Source organism: Gracilinanus agilis, chromosome 1, assembly GCF_016433145.1.
Source record: "Gracilinanus agilis isolate LMUSP501 chromosome 1, AgileGrace, whole genome shotgun sequence".
NCBI lineage: Eukaryota > Metazoa > Chordata > Mammalia > Didelphimorphia > Didelphidae > Gracilinanus > Gracilinanus agilis.
Window position 1 is genome coordinate 371,284,846 of NC_058130.1, and position 13,560 is coordinate 371,298,405.

General features: G+C 36.2%; 1 protein-coding gene across 1 annotated transcript in view; it reads left to right on the forward strand.

Annotated features, from left to right (window-relative positions):
- The window catches only part of HCN1 (hyperpolarization activated cyclic nucleotide gated potassium channel 1), a 641,980-nt gene that overhangs the window by 400,164 nt on the left and 228,256 nt on the right, over positions 1–13,560 (forward strand). The window lies entirely within an intron of this gene.

A 13,560-nucleotide genomic window follows, 5' to 3' on the forward strand; every position in this document is an offset into this window, starting at 1 on the left:
CCACTCTCCTGCTCCCCTTGGTTTATCCCTTCTAACTTTCTCAGAAGGGTTAGATAAGAGTTTTATTTCCCAATGGATAGTATAGCTACTCTTCCCTCTCTGGGTTGATTACACTGAGAGTAAGGTTTGATTATTACCTCTTTATGCTCTCTTCCTCTCCTTCTTATAATAGTATTTGTCCCCTCTCCCTCCCATGCCCTCTTTGTGTGTAATAGAATATTCTATTTTCTTATTCACTCAAGTTTCTTTTGGTGTCCCCTGCTATTCACCCCCTCTTTCCCATCCCCCATGCCATCTTAGATTATTTAGTGTTCTACCCTCACCCTGTTAATTATTCTTCTGATTACTAAAATAGTGAATATTATAATAGTGAATAGAGTTCACTACAGAGAATTAAACATAACATTTCTCTACATAGGAATACAGATAATTAGCTCTCACTGAGTCCCTTAAAAAGGCATATTTAAAAATTATAAGTTTTCTTTCTTTCCCCTCTGTATCTTATTTACCATTTCAGGTTTCTCTCGATTTTTGTGGTTGGATATCAAACTTTCCATTTAGACCTGGTCTTTTCTGTGCAAATACCTGGAATTCTTCAATTTTATTGAATGCCCATACTTTCCCGTGGAAATATATAGTCAATTTTGATGGGTAGTTGATCTGTGGTTGTAGGCCCAGCTCTCTTGCCTTTCTGAATATTGTATTTCACGCCTTGTGGTCTTTTAGCGTTGAGGCTGCCATATCCTGTGTGATCCTGATTGGTGCTCCTTGATATTTGAATTGTTTCTTTCTGGCTTCTTGTAAGATTTTTTCTTTTGCTTGGAAACGCTTGAAATTTGCAATGATATTTCTTGGTGTTTTCCTTTCTTGATCGAATACCGCAGGTGTTCTATGGATCCTTTCAATGTCTATGTTGCCCTCTTGTTGTAGAACTTCAGGGCAATTTTGCTGAATTATTTCTGTTAGTATGGAGTCCAGGTTTCTATTAATTTCTGGTTTTTCTGGAAGACCAGTTATTCTCAAATTGTCTCTTCTAGACCGGTTTTCTTGGTCTGTCACTCTCTCATTGAGATATTTCATGTTTCCTTCTATTTTTTCAGTCTTTTGGCTTTGTTTTATTTGTTCTTGTTGTCTTGAGAGATCATTAGTTTCTACTTGCTCAATTCTAGCCTTTAGGGATTGATTTTCGGCTATAATCTTTCGGTTTTCGGCCATAACATTCTGGTTTTTGGCCATAATCTTCTGGTATTCCTTTTCAATCTGGTTATTTCTGGTGTTCAATTTCTGAGCCTCACTTTCCAATTGCATGATTCTACCTTTTAAACAGTTATTTTCTTGCCAGATCTCTTCCATTTTCCTCAAAATCTCAGTTTTGAACTCTTCCATAGCTTGTGAGGAGTTTTCCTTATTTGAGGAGGGTCCGGATGCTTGTTTGTTCTCATCCTCTGTTTGCTCGGTTGTCTGGATTTTCTCTGTGTAAAAGCTGTCAAGTGTTAAAGACTTCTTTTTCTTGTTGTTATTCTTTCTCTTCTGAACTTCCTGAGACTGAGTAGCCATCATTAGCACAGCAGCTTCTCAGGTTTATCCTCTCGCTCAGTGTCTGTCCGCGGTCTATTGGCTCCTGAGGTCTGAGTTCTGGTTTTTTCCAAGGTCAAGCCCCCTGGTGGACCCCCTTGCTTGATCCTCTGCCGGAGGTTTCTTTACAAGTCTCAGGGCGCTGCTTCCACAGTCGTATACCCATCCACACTGGTTCCCCACTTAGGCTTTAGTTCCTGGCTGTGTCTGCCTACACCCATGCCTCCGGAGTGCCTGCGCTCTCAGCCTGAGCTCTGCTCAGCCTGCGCTCTGCGCCCTGCGTCCTGCTCCCGCGCTCATATTTCGCCTGTGTTTTTTGGCTTAATGGGGTCCTAAGTCTTGCTGCTCTCAGGAACAGGCCCCGGAGCTGCCAATGACTTGATGGGTTCCCCAAACTTGCTCTATTTCTTTTTAGCTTGCTTCGGAACTATAGATGTGTGTGGAGGGGGTGGGGGTGGGGTGGTTGCTCAGCCCGCGATTTCGTGAGGGCTGTTTCACCCCTTTATAGAATGGAAATGCCTCGATTCCACGTACCTTCCACGCTGTGCCCTGTTGTGGGGGTTCCTCCATTCGTCTGGACTTGTTTTTATGTCCCCTTGAGGAGTTTTGTGTGTTTCGGTCAGGAGAGGTTAAGAGCTGCTTCTTACTCTGCCGCCATCTTAACCCGGACTCAATGCTACCTTTTATCAGGATGTAATTACCTTCTCTATCTCTTTTAATCAGATCTATTTTTTACTTTGGCTTTGTCAGATATCATAATTGCAGATTCTGCCTATTTTTCTCAGTTGAATCCCAATAGATTTTGCTCTAGCCTTTTACCTTAACCCTATGTATGTCTACCTGCCTCATGTGTGTTTCTTGTAGACAATATATGGTATGATTTTGCTTTCTAATCAACTCTGCTATTTGCTTCTGTTTTATGGGCAAGTTCATCCCATTCACATTCAGTATTATAATTATCAGCTGTGTATTCCCCAACATTTTGATATTCTCTCCTAGTTCTGCCCCCTTTTCTTTCACTATTTCCTTTTAAACCAATGGTTTGTTTTAGATTAGTCCCCTTATCCTCTCCGTTAGTTTACTTCCCTTTCTGCCCCCTCCCTTTTTGTTACCCTCTTATTATTTGTTAAGGCCTATTGAATTTCCTCTCCCCTCTATTCCCTTCCCTTTTTGAACTCACCACCCCACTACCCCTTTGGTTTATCCCTTCTGACTTTCTTGATAGGGTAAGATAGAATTCCATATCCCAAAGGATCTAGCTACTTTTCCCTCTCAGAATTAATTCCTCTGAGAGTAAGGTTTCAGTATTTCCTATCAACACTCTCTTCTCATTATAGTATTCATCCCCTCCCCTTCCCATGTCCTCTTTGTGTGGTATAGATTATCCCATTTTTCTTATCATTTCAATTTTCTCTTGGTACCATCTTTTATTCCCCTCCTTTTTTGTGTATTGTCTTAGACCAGTTATGGGCAAACTTTTTAAAGAGGGGGTCAAAGGAAAGGAAATGCTCATCTGTCAATCTGTTTCTAAGGCAACTGTTTCAAAGTTTCATTGTATTGTATCCTACTTGTATTCGTCAGATTAAGAATAATGTGGCATGGCCAGATAGAATATTTCAGGGGGCTGCATCTGGCCCCAGGACCATAGTTTGCCCATCCCTATCTTAGACCATTTAGTAATCCAAACTCTCCCTATGAATAATTCTTCTAATTACTATAATAGTGAATATAATTTTTGAGAATTATACCTAACATTTCTCTGTATAGGAATACAAATAATTTGATCTTATTGAAACCCTTAAAGAAGCAAATTTCAAATTAATAGTTTTTTTTTTTCATTCCCCTCTCTTTCTTATTCACCTTTTCATGTTTCGCTTGATTTTTGTGGTTGGGTATCAAACTTTCCATTTAGTTCTGGTCTCTTCTTTACAAATGCTTGGAAATCTTCTATTTTGTTGAATGCTCATACTTTCCCCTTGAAGTATGTAGTCAGTTTTGATGTGTAGGTGATCCTTGGTTGTAGACCCAATTCTCTTGACCTTCTGAATGTAATATTCCAAGTCTTGTTGTCTTTTAGCATGGAGGCTGCCAGATCCTGTGTAATCCTGTCTGTTGTTCCTTGATATCTGAATTGTCTCTTTCTGACTTCTTGTAATATTTTTCCCCTTAACTTAGAAACTCTTGAATTTGGCAAATATATTCCTAGGGGTTGATTTTTGAAGCTTTACTGTAGAGGATGATCTATTTATCCTTTCAATGTCTATTTTGCCCTCTTGTTGAAGAACATCAGGGCAGTTTTCTTGGATAATTTCTTGTAGTATGGTGTCCAAATTTCTACTAATTTCTGATTTTTCAGGAAGACCAATGCTTCTCAAATTGTCTCTTTTAGACCTGTTTTCTTGATCTGTCATTTTCCCAATGAGATATTTCTTCCTATTCTATTTTCTCATTCTTTTGACTTTGCTTTAATTGTTCTTGCTGTCTTAAGAGATTATTGGCTTTTACTTGCCCCATTCTGGTCTTTAGAGACCGGTTTTCTGCTGTAATCTTTTTATTTTCATTTTCAATTTGGTCTACCTGTTTTTCATGGTTTCCTGCTGTTTAATTTAGGTCCCCAATTTGCTCATCATTTTATTTGATTTGGGGGCATCTTTCTCCAATAGGGAGTTTCTGTCTTTTAAATTGTTAAATTCCTTTTGAGCTATTTCCCACTTTTCATGCCAAATCTCTTCCATCTTTCTCATGATCTCAGATTTGAACTCTTCAAGAGCTTGTGACCAATTTTTATTTTGGGGGGGAAGGTGTGGATGGTTTTACTTGTTTGTCTTCCTTTGCTATCTGCTCTGTTGTCTGGATTTTTTCTATGTAAAAGTTATCGAGTATTAGTGTTTTTCTCTTATTCTTTTTGGTGTTTAATTCTTGGTCATTGCTTGCTATTCTTATTCTGGTTTTTTCCTTCTCAGTCAGAAGTCTAAGTGAGGCGGCAGGCTCTCTGTGTATAGAGCTATGATGCAGATTTTGCCTGAGGCTACTTTTCAAGTCACAATGGGTTGCCACCCCTCTCAGCTCTATTTCTGCACCAAAGGTCTGTGCTCTTTAGGCTCTTCAAGTCACAAGTCTAGCTATTCTCAGGGGTAAGCCCCTGGTGGTCCCAGTCAGCTGCCAAGAACCCAGAAATTGCCCCATGCTTGATCCTCTGACTGAGGTTTTTATTTTTCCCCCTGCCTCTCAGAGCATTTCTTCCAGTGTCTGTTACCCCTTGCAGTTCTATCCCCACGCCCAAGGTCTGTGCTCTTTGGCTTTATGGGATCTCAAGTCTTGTTGCTCTCAGGGGCACCCTGGTGGTCCCAGTTGGCTGCCAAGAAGCTAGAGTTAGGCCCTTGCTCACCCTAACTCTGGTCGGCTACCTCTGACTCTGGCATTATAGGCAGGGTGGGGTAGGGTTGATCAGCTCACATTTTTTGATGGGAGCTATTTCACCCCCTTATAGCTTGGAAATGCCAAATTCCCATGAACCTTCAATGTTACACCCTATTGTGGGATCTCTTCATTCATCTGGATTTTTTTTTGTCCTTTTGAGGTATCATTTATGGATCAGTGGTAAGGAGAGTTAAGCACCCTGCTTCTACTCTGCAACCATCTTAACCCAGAAGTCTGTGATCTTTTTACTGTTATTTTTAAGACTTTTGCATCTATTTTCATTAAGGAGATAGGTTTGTAGATTTCTTTCTCTGTTTTTGGTCTGTCTGGTTTTGAAATCAATACCATATTTGTGCCATAAAAAGAATTTCGTAAGACTCCTTCTTTGCTTATTTTTTCAAATAATTTATATAGTATTGCAATTGGTTGTTCTTTAAACGGTTAATAGAATTCACTTGTGAATTCATCTGACCCTGGGAATTTTTTCTTAGGAAGTCCCTTGATTGCTTGTTCAATTTCCTTTTCTAAGATGGAATTATTTAGGTATTCTATTTCCTTGTTTGTTAATCTAGGCAATTTATATTTTTGTAAATATCCGTCCATTTCACCTAGATATAGTTATTGCCATATGATTGGGCAAAATATTTCTTAATAATTACCTTAATTTCTTCTTCATTAATGATGAGATCACCCATTTCATCTTTGATACTGTTAATATACTTCTCTTCTTTTTTTTTTCAGATTAACCAGTACTTTATTTTATTTATTTTTTCAAAGTACCAGCTCCTGGTCTTATTCATTAGTTCAATACTTCTTTTACTTTCAATTTGATTGATTTCTCCTTTAATTTTTAGGATTTCCAATTTAGTTTTTATCTGGGGATTTTTAATTTGTTCTTTTTCTAATTTTTTAAGTAGCAAACCCAATTCATTGAACTCTTCCCTTTCAATTTTGTTGCTATAGGTACTCAGACATATTAATTTTCCCATGAGTTCTGCTTTGGCTGTATCCCATAGGTTTTAATATGATGTCTCCTCATTGTCCTTTGCTTTAATGAAGTTTGTAATTGTTTCTATTTCTTTTATGATCTGCCAGTTTTGAAGAATTAGATAATTTAGTTTCCAATTAATTTTAAATTTGTCTTTCCATGGACCCTTGTTATGTATAAATTTTATCATATTATGCTCTGAAAAAGTTTTATTATTTCCACTTCTCTGCATTTGTTTGCATTATTTCTATGCCCTAGTACATGGTTTATATTTCTATATGTAACATGTACTGCTAATTAGAGGTATATTTCTTTTTATTCCTTTTCAGTTTTCTTCAGATATCTATTAACTATATTTTTTATTATTTCCAAATTATAATTTTCAAGGAGTTACTTTTTCTTCAATAAAGTTTTGTACCTCATCTTCCTTTAAGTGAATTCATTTTTCATATCTATCTTCCATATGTCTCATTGCTTTTTAACATTTTTTTTACACTTTCTATTCCTTTAACCCTTGAAATTTTTGTTTGGCTTGTTTCCATTCTGCATTTTTTTTCTATGAGGTTTTGTTTGTACATAATTTAAATTCATTTTCAATGTTTGTGTCTTAAGATTTCCTTTTATAATATACATGTCTTTATATATATATACATATGTACATACACATGTATATATAAACAAATAGTTTATATGTAGTAGATTTTGGTTCTTTTTTATTTACATTTTTAGTCTTCTCTTGTGTCTTTTTGGTTATATTTTATGTTTTTTCAGAATATATAGATACAATTTTAATAATTGCTTTCTGACATTTTGCAATCCACTTTCTCTCTTTATCTCTCCCCTCTTCCATATCCTTCTCACTAAGATGGCGTATAATATGATATCATGTAACATATACACATGCATATACATATTTTCATGTTTTTTTATATTTTGAAACAAGACACATATTGCTTATACTAAAAAATTTTATAAAGGAAATAAAGTAAAAAATAGTATACATCACAGAGCAAAAAGAGCAGAACCAGGAGCATATTGTACATGGAGACTATACATGGTGGCACAATCCTACTAACAGCAATGCAATGCACCAAAACAATCCAGAGGAATTTAAGAGAAAGAATGCTATCCACATCCAGAGAAAGAACTGTGGGAACAGAAATGCAGAAGAAAAACATATGATCAATCACATTGTTTGAATGGGATATGATTAGGTTTTTGATTGCAAAACATCACTGTACTGCAAATATGAATAACATGGAAATAGGTTTTGAACAATGATACATGTATAACACAGTGGAATTTCTTGTCAGGCACAGGAGTGGGGAGTAGAAAGGGTTGGGAAAAATCATGAATCATGTAACCATGGAAAAATATTCTTGAATAAAAAAAGAATAGTATGCATCAATCTGTATCCAAACTCCAACAGTTACTTCTAGGGGTTTGTATAATCTATTTTCATCATGAGTTCCTTGGAGTTGCCTTGTATCCTTGTATTGTTAATAATAGTTAAGTCACTCACAGTGGATCTTTGTACATTATTGCTATTATTCCAGCCTTCATTTTGAAAGTAGACTTTATTTTATTTCTGAACTTTGAGTACTTCTAGTGGACAAATGTTTGCTTTAGCTTCTGTCAATTCAAGTCATTTTTTTAGGGGGATGGGATTTCACAGTATAGTTTAGGGGCTTCTAAGTTTTCAGTGCTCCTGAAGTGGTATGAACTAAGGAGGTCTATTTACTACTCTTTTTTCTGAATTGTGCAAATCCCAGGCATATTTGGGTCCTTTGGCTTGAGTATAATTGAGAGTTTAAGTAGATTGCTGCTGATCTTTGTCACTGTTAGCTGGCATGGAGGTTCTGAAGGTTCCACACAACTAAACTACTGGCTCCCCTTTGATCTGGGACTCCTGCCCTGGTTATTATTCCACTTTTGGGCTAATGGCTAGAGCTAAATTCCTGCTGTTCAACTTCTTCTTCTGGCCCTATAACCATATAGCTACATTTCCAAAACCTGTTCCTTGCTCATTACATAACTAGGACTTACACTTGCTCCTGACTGACTCTTTTCACCCTCGATCCATGACTTTATAACTGAATAATGGGTTACATATCTGACAGATCATACCCCTTCCTGGACCTAGTACTAATCCAGTGATCCCATGTGATCTCTTTTTACTCTAGTGCTTATTATCATGACCCCCTATCTCTATGTTCTTTCCATCACTGGGAATTGGAATGCTCCCTGATTCTGTGGTCTGGGTTTGAAAAATGACCCCAGTGAATTTTGTTTAGGTTTCCAAATTCAAGTGCATTTTCTAGGTCATTGGGAATGAGGAATGCTGGAAGAGCTAAGAAAAATTGTTTTCGTTCATTCTATTTTTTCACTCCAGAATCATAATTCTACTTTCTATCTTTACTTTTTGTATTGTCAGACTTCTGAAAATACCTAACTTACTAACAGGGAAATTTATAAGATATGAAAAAGTGACTAAATTTTGTTTGCCCTCAAAGGTATTTTTTTTGTAACTTTGCCCCATGTGGATGAATATATCAACTCATTTGTATGTGATAGTATCATTAAGTAACCTCTTTGCAAATGATATTACAGTTCTGAAAAGGAATTCCCTGTTGGCCAAATTCCCATAGTTCCTAGCATACATCTCTGATGACAACCAGTGTATATAACTCCCATTTACTTAATGGTGCTTGGCACTTGGAATGACTCTATAAGAATGAAATAGATCTCTGTGCAGCTGCAGAGGAAGATGTAAATTTGGCTGATTAGGCTCCCAAAACAGAAGTTGATCTGTTTATTCAATTTAGTTACTGTTTTGTGTAAATTTTTCTTCATTGTTTCATTTTGTCTTATGCTGACTGACCCTATAAGTAGGTAAGGTATTACTAAGTAGATCTTAAATCACTATAAACAAACCTATATCAAATATATCTATGTATATGTATTGATATGTACCCATACGTACTCTTTCTATATTAAAAATGTATCTTCTTTATACATGCACACAACTCTATTTAGTATTGTCCCCCTTTGCTGTTAAACTTATTATACCCTGCAACAAAAGATATAGGCAATTCTAATGAATAAGTTGAGTTCTTGATTAAAAAGTGGTAATAATTACAAAAATGATGATGATAAAATAATGAAACTATAAGTATTTTTAAGTACCAACAATGTCCTAGTCACTGTGGTGGTTTTTTTTAGATAAATACCTTGGTTGATCCTCATAAAAACCTAGTTTAAGTGAGTACCTGCCATTTTACATTAAGAAAAAACTGAGGTTAAATGACTTTTCTTGGGTCACACAACTACTAAGTGTCTGATACATATTTGAAGTCAAGTGCAGCATTATATCCACCAATTGCCTAATAATAATAATAATGTAATGACTGATATTTATATTAACTTGTTTTATAAAGCATTTTATATAAATTTTCTCATTTGATTTTTCCCTATGGATATAGTAAGGCTTCCCATCTGGAAGGACTAAAGTAAATTTCCTGAAACTTAATAAATCTCCTCACTGGGTTATACCAAGGTGTGTGTTGCTAAATGTTTAACAACTGGGTTGTCTTGAAGGGGAAAGTATTTACAAACACTTTTCACTTTAATAGGCATTATTAGAACTTTATTATTTCTAGACAATCATCAAAACAATAAATCAAGTTATGATTTATAGTGATCCTGGATTTCTGAAATGTAAATACACTAAAGATTTAATACTTGTCTTTCTCAAGCCTAGAGCTGTTTCTAGCACATTCATAGACAGTGTTTATGACTACAGTCAGTTCCTTACTTATTTGCTATTAATGTTTAGAGAAATTTTTCTTTTAGCACTTCCAGAAAAATTTCCTTCCAAAACATTAAGAATGTAATAAAAAGGTATTCATTAAATGATTGTCTGACACTGGAAATATATGCTTCAAACAACTTAGCAGCAGTGTTTTTGATATCCATGAGCATCCAGTATCTCAAATTGAATACTGTCACTTCAGTGGATAAGAACTAAAAAGATTACTCAGGATTGAGAGCTTGAACATATATGGAAAATTAACTAAACCAGCTCACTCATATTATAAATGTAGAAACTAAACCTTCAAAGGGTAAAGCATCTTTCTTATGACAACACAGATGCAGAACATACATATAACTACAGATCCTCTGACTCTACATTCAGTATTCTTATGTTGGTGGACATATTTGTGGCACATTTTTTCAGAGTAAAAGAGATCAAATCCATTCTTGGCCTCATATACATAACCATTGCTTAAATGTGTCCATGAAAACCATTCCTAGCCAACAGGGAGAAGTTTGGTGGAGTACATTCTATGATGGTAATCATCACTCTAATTTAAAGTAAGTAGTGTTCAAGTCGGAAAGATGGTAGAAATCAGTCAGAAAATCAAGCCTGGCCCAAAAGTATCTGAAGCACTGAGACCTAAGGTATTATAATATAAAAAGGATAAGTGAATTATTTGCTGACTAGAGAATCAATAGGAGATGTAACCAACATTAAAGAAGGTATTTAAAATGCAGAAATGTCAGGGAGCTAATTGTTCAATTCAAACTGAATCTCTTTATAGAGACAGTTTGTGTGTTTTCTTTGGGCTTGTTGATTTTCCTTTTTATTAGTCTGGGGGCAATGGAACAAAAGACTTTCTACCCTTCATTTGACCTTTATCTAGTTCAATTCCCTTCAATATCCTTTGTACTGGAGTTTAAGGGTTAAATTAGTAGTTTTGATAAAAGAGCAGCTTTTAATAATTTAAGTTTTAATAAGAATATAGTAGAGTTATAAATTAATATTATCCCTTTAAGCCAGAGAAAATAAAACTTCTAGCAGCTTTTAACAATTAACAATTTAGTTTAATTAAAATGGAGATAGTCAAAGAATATAGTAACATGAATATAGTAAAGGAGAGAAATATAGGAAAGAGGTAAAGAAAATTTCCTAATGTCTAAATTAGTTATCCTACAACTACCTATAATTACTACCTAAAACTGTATATATCTACCTATAACTGCCTATAACTATTGCTAATAACTGCCATTAGAGAAAGTCCAGTTGATCACCATCCAGCTCAGCTCCCTAGACGTAATCAACACCTATAGATAGATAGATATCTCCCACCCACCAACTAATCACCAACCCACACCACCAGCAACCAACCCCCAAGGACCAACTCATGCCCAGCAACTAACTTTCCCACAACTTCCAGCCCTAACTGTCAGCAAATGACAGACCACCCAAGTGTCAGCAACTGACCTCCTTTTAGATCCTTCTTCTACCTCACTTCCTGTCTCTATTGTTTCTCATTCTTGTCTCTATAATTTCTACCTCCTGTCACTATGGGTTGGTTAATCCCTACACAGTTCTATGGTAAGAGGACTTCCAGGTCCCCCATGAAATTAAAGAATTCCTTTTTTATAGTAGGAATACTATAATACTATATAAGCCATTCCTTCTAGGTACATTCATAAATCAAGTATCTATAATTTCACTAGTGTGGAAATTTCTTCCTCTATTGTGGATTCCAACATGTTTATAAATGACTAGTTAAGTCTTAGAATACTGTCTGATGTGTACAGAGGTTAATCAATTTTCAAATATTTCTATATCTTGTAGGTATCTGAAGGAAGATTTTGATCTTGAATTTTTCCTTGATTACTCTACATATATACAAAAATATGAACACAATGCACACTTTTGTGTATTCATATATGCATATATACATATAACATATATGCACACCTTACATAATAAGACATATACATGTATGAGGTACACATGTTTAGCACATGTAGGGTATTCCAAAATCCTTAGTTCAGGTTTAAGCTACTAAAACTTTAAATTGCACTAATTTTTTATTAATACCATATGTATATTCATGCATGTCTATTGAGTGTATATATTCATGAATAGATATGCATGCATATCTGTTATTTAGGTGGTTGTATAAATATACCCACTTATATGTGTATATATTCACATACATACCCACATATACATGTGTATCTTCCTCTCCCTTTACCTCTTTACTCACACTATCCACTATTTCTAGAATGATTTGTTATCTACTTCAAACAACATATTTATTGAGCACCTTCTCAAAAGCAAAAAAAATTAAACAATCCCTATAGACAGTGATTTTACACTATAATGAGGGAGATAACAAGTATCCATAAATATATAGATAGATAGGTGTTGTAACAATAAAAATTTCAGTCATGGATGTTCCAAAAATGGGAGAGAGAGATAGTCTATGTTATTAGTCTCTGACCCAGCTCTCCCCTGGGGCTGAATATACACTGGGAGACTTTAAGAGAGTGTCACCCTGAAACTGAATGACCTGCATGGTTGTGCCGCCCCACAGGAGTTGGGGGTGAGGCTTCCCTATAAGACAAGGTTTGTGGTACCCCAATCTGATTCTGAATAAAGACAGGGATTACACAAACCTCCCCCCAATCAGTTAATTTCACAGCGGGTAGTCTGGCTTCAAGATGGAGGCATCTAGACCAAGCTGTGGTTCCCCTCTCCCTTGTTGTCTCTCAGGTACTCTGGAATGATATCTGACTGATGAATGGCTTTTATTATTTGCAATTCAGAGATTGAGGAAAGGGGTGAAGGGGAGAGGGATTTTAGGGTGCCTTTTTCTCTATATAGGGTCTGTCACTTAGGAGGGAAACTTTGGGGTTCCCACTCCTAAGCTTCTTCCTCTGCCCCTTCTCTTTCTGTTTCTATTTCTGGTTTTCTGTTTCTATCCTTTTCTATAATTATGTTTTTTTCCAAACATTTATTAATATTCATTTTTAACATGGTTACATGATTCATGCTCCGCGTTTCCCCTTCGCCCCCTGCACTATCCCCACCCATGGCCGATGCACATTTCCACTAGTTTTGTCATGTGTCCTTGATCAAGACGAATTTCCAAATTGTTGGTAGTTGCATTGGTGTGGTAGTTTCGAGTCCACACCCTCAATCATGTCCACCCCGACCCATGCGTTCAAGCAGTTGTTTTTCTTATATGTTTCCTCTCCTGCAGTGCTTCCTCTGAATGTGGGTAGCATTCTTTACCATAAATCCCTCAGAATTGTCCTGGGTCATTGTATTGCTGCTAGTACAGAGGTTCATTACATTCAATTTTACCACAGTATATCAGTCTCTGTGTACAATGTTCTTAAGGCTCTGCTCCTTTCACTCTGCATCTGTTCCCAGAGGTCTCTCCAGTTTGCCTGTAACTCCTCCAGTTGATTATTCCTTTTAGCACAATAGTATTCCATCACCCGCATATACCACAGTTTTTTCAGCCATTCCCCAATTGAAGGACATAGCCTCATTTTCCAATTTGTTGCCACCTCAAAAAGCCCAGCTATAAATATTTTCGTACAAGTCTGTTTATCTATGATCTCTTTGGGGTACAAACCCAGCAATGGTATGGCTGGATCATAGGGCAGGCATTCTTTTATAGCCCTTTGAGCATGATTCCAAATTGCCAGCCAGAATGGCTGGATCAGTTCACAGCTCCACCAGCAATGCATTAATGTCCCAATTTTGCCAC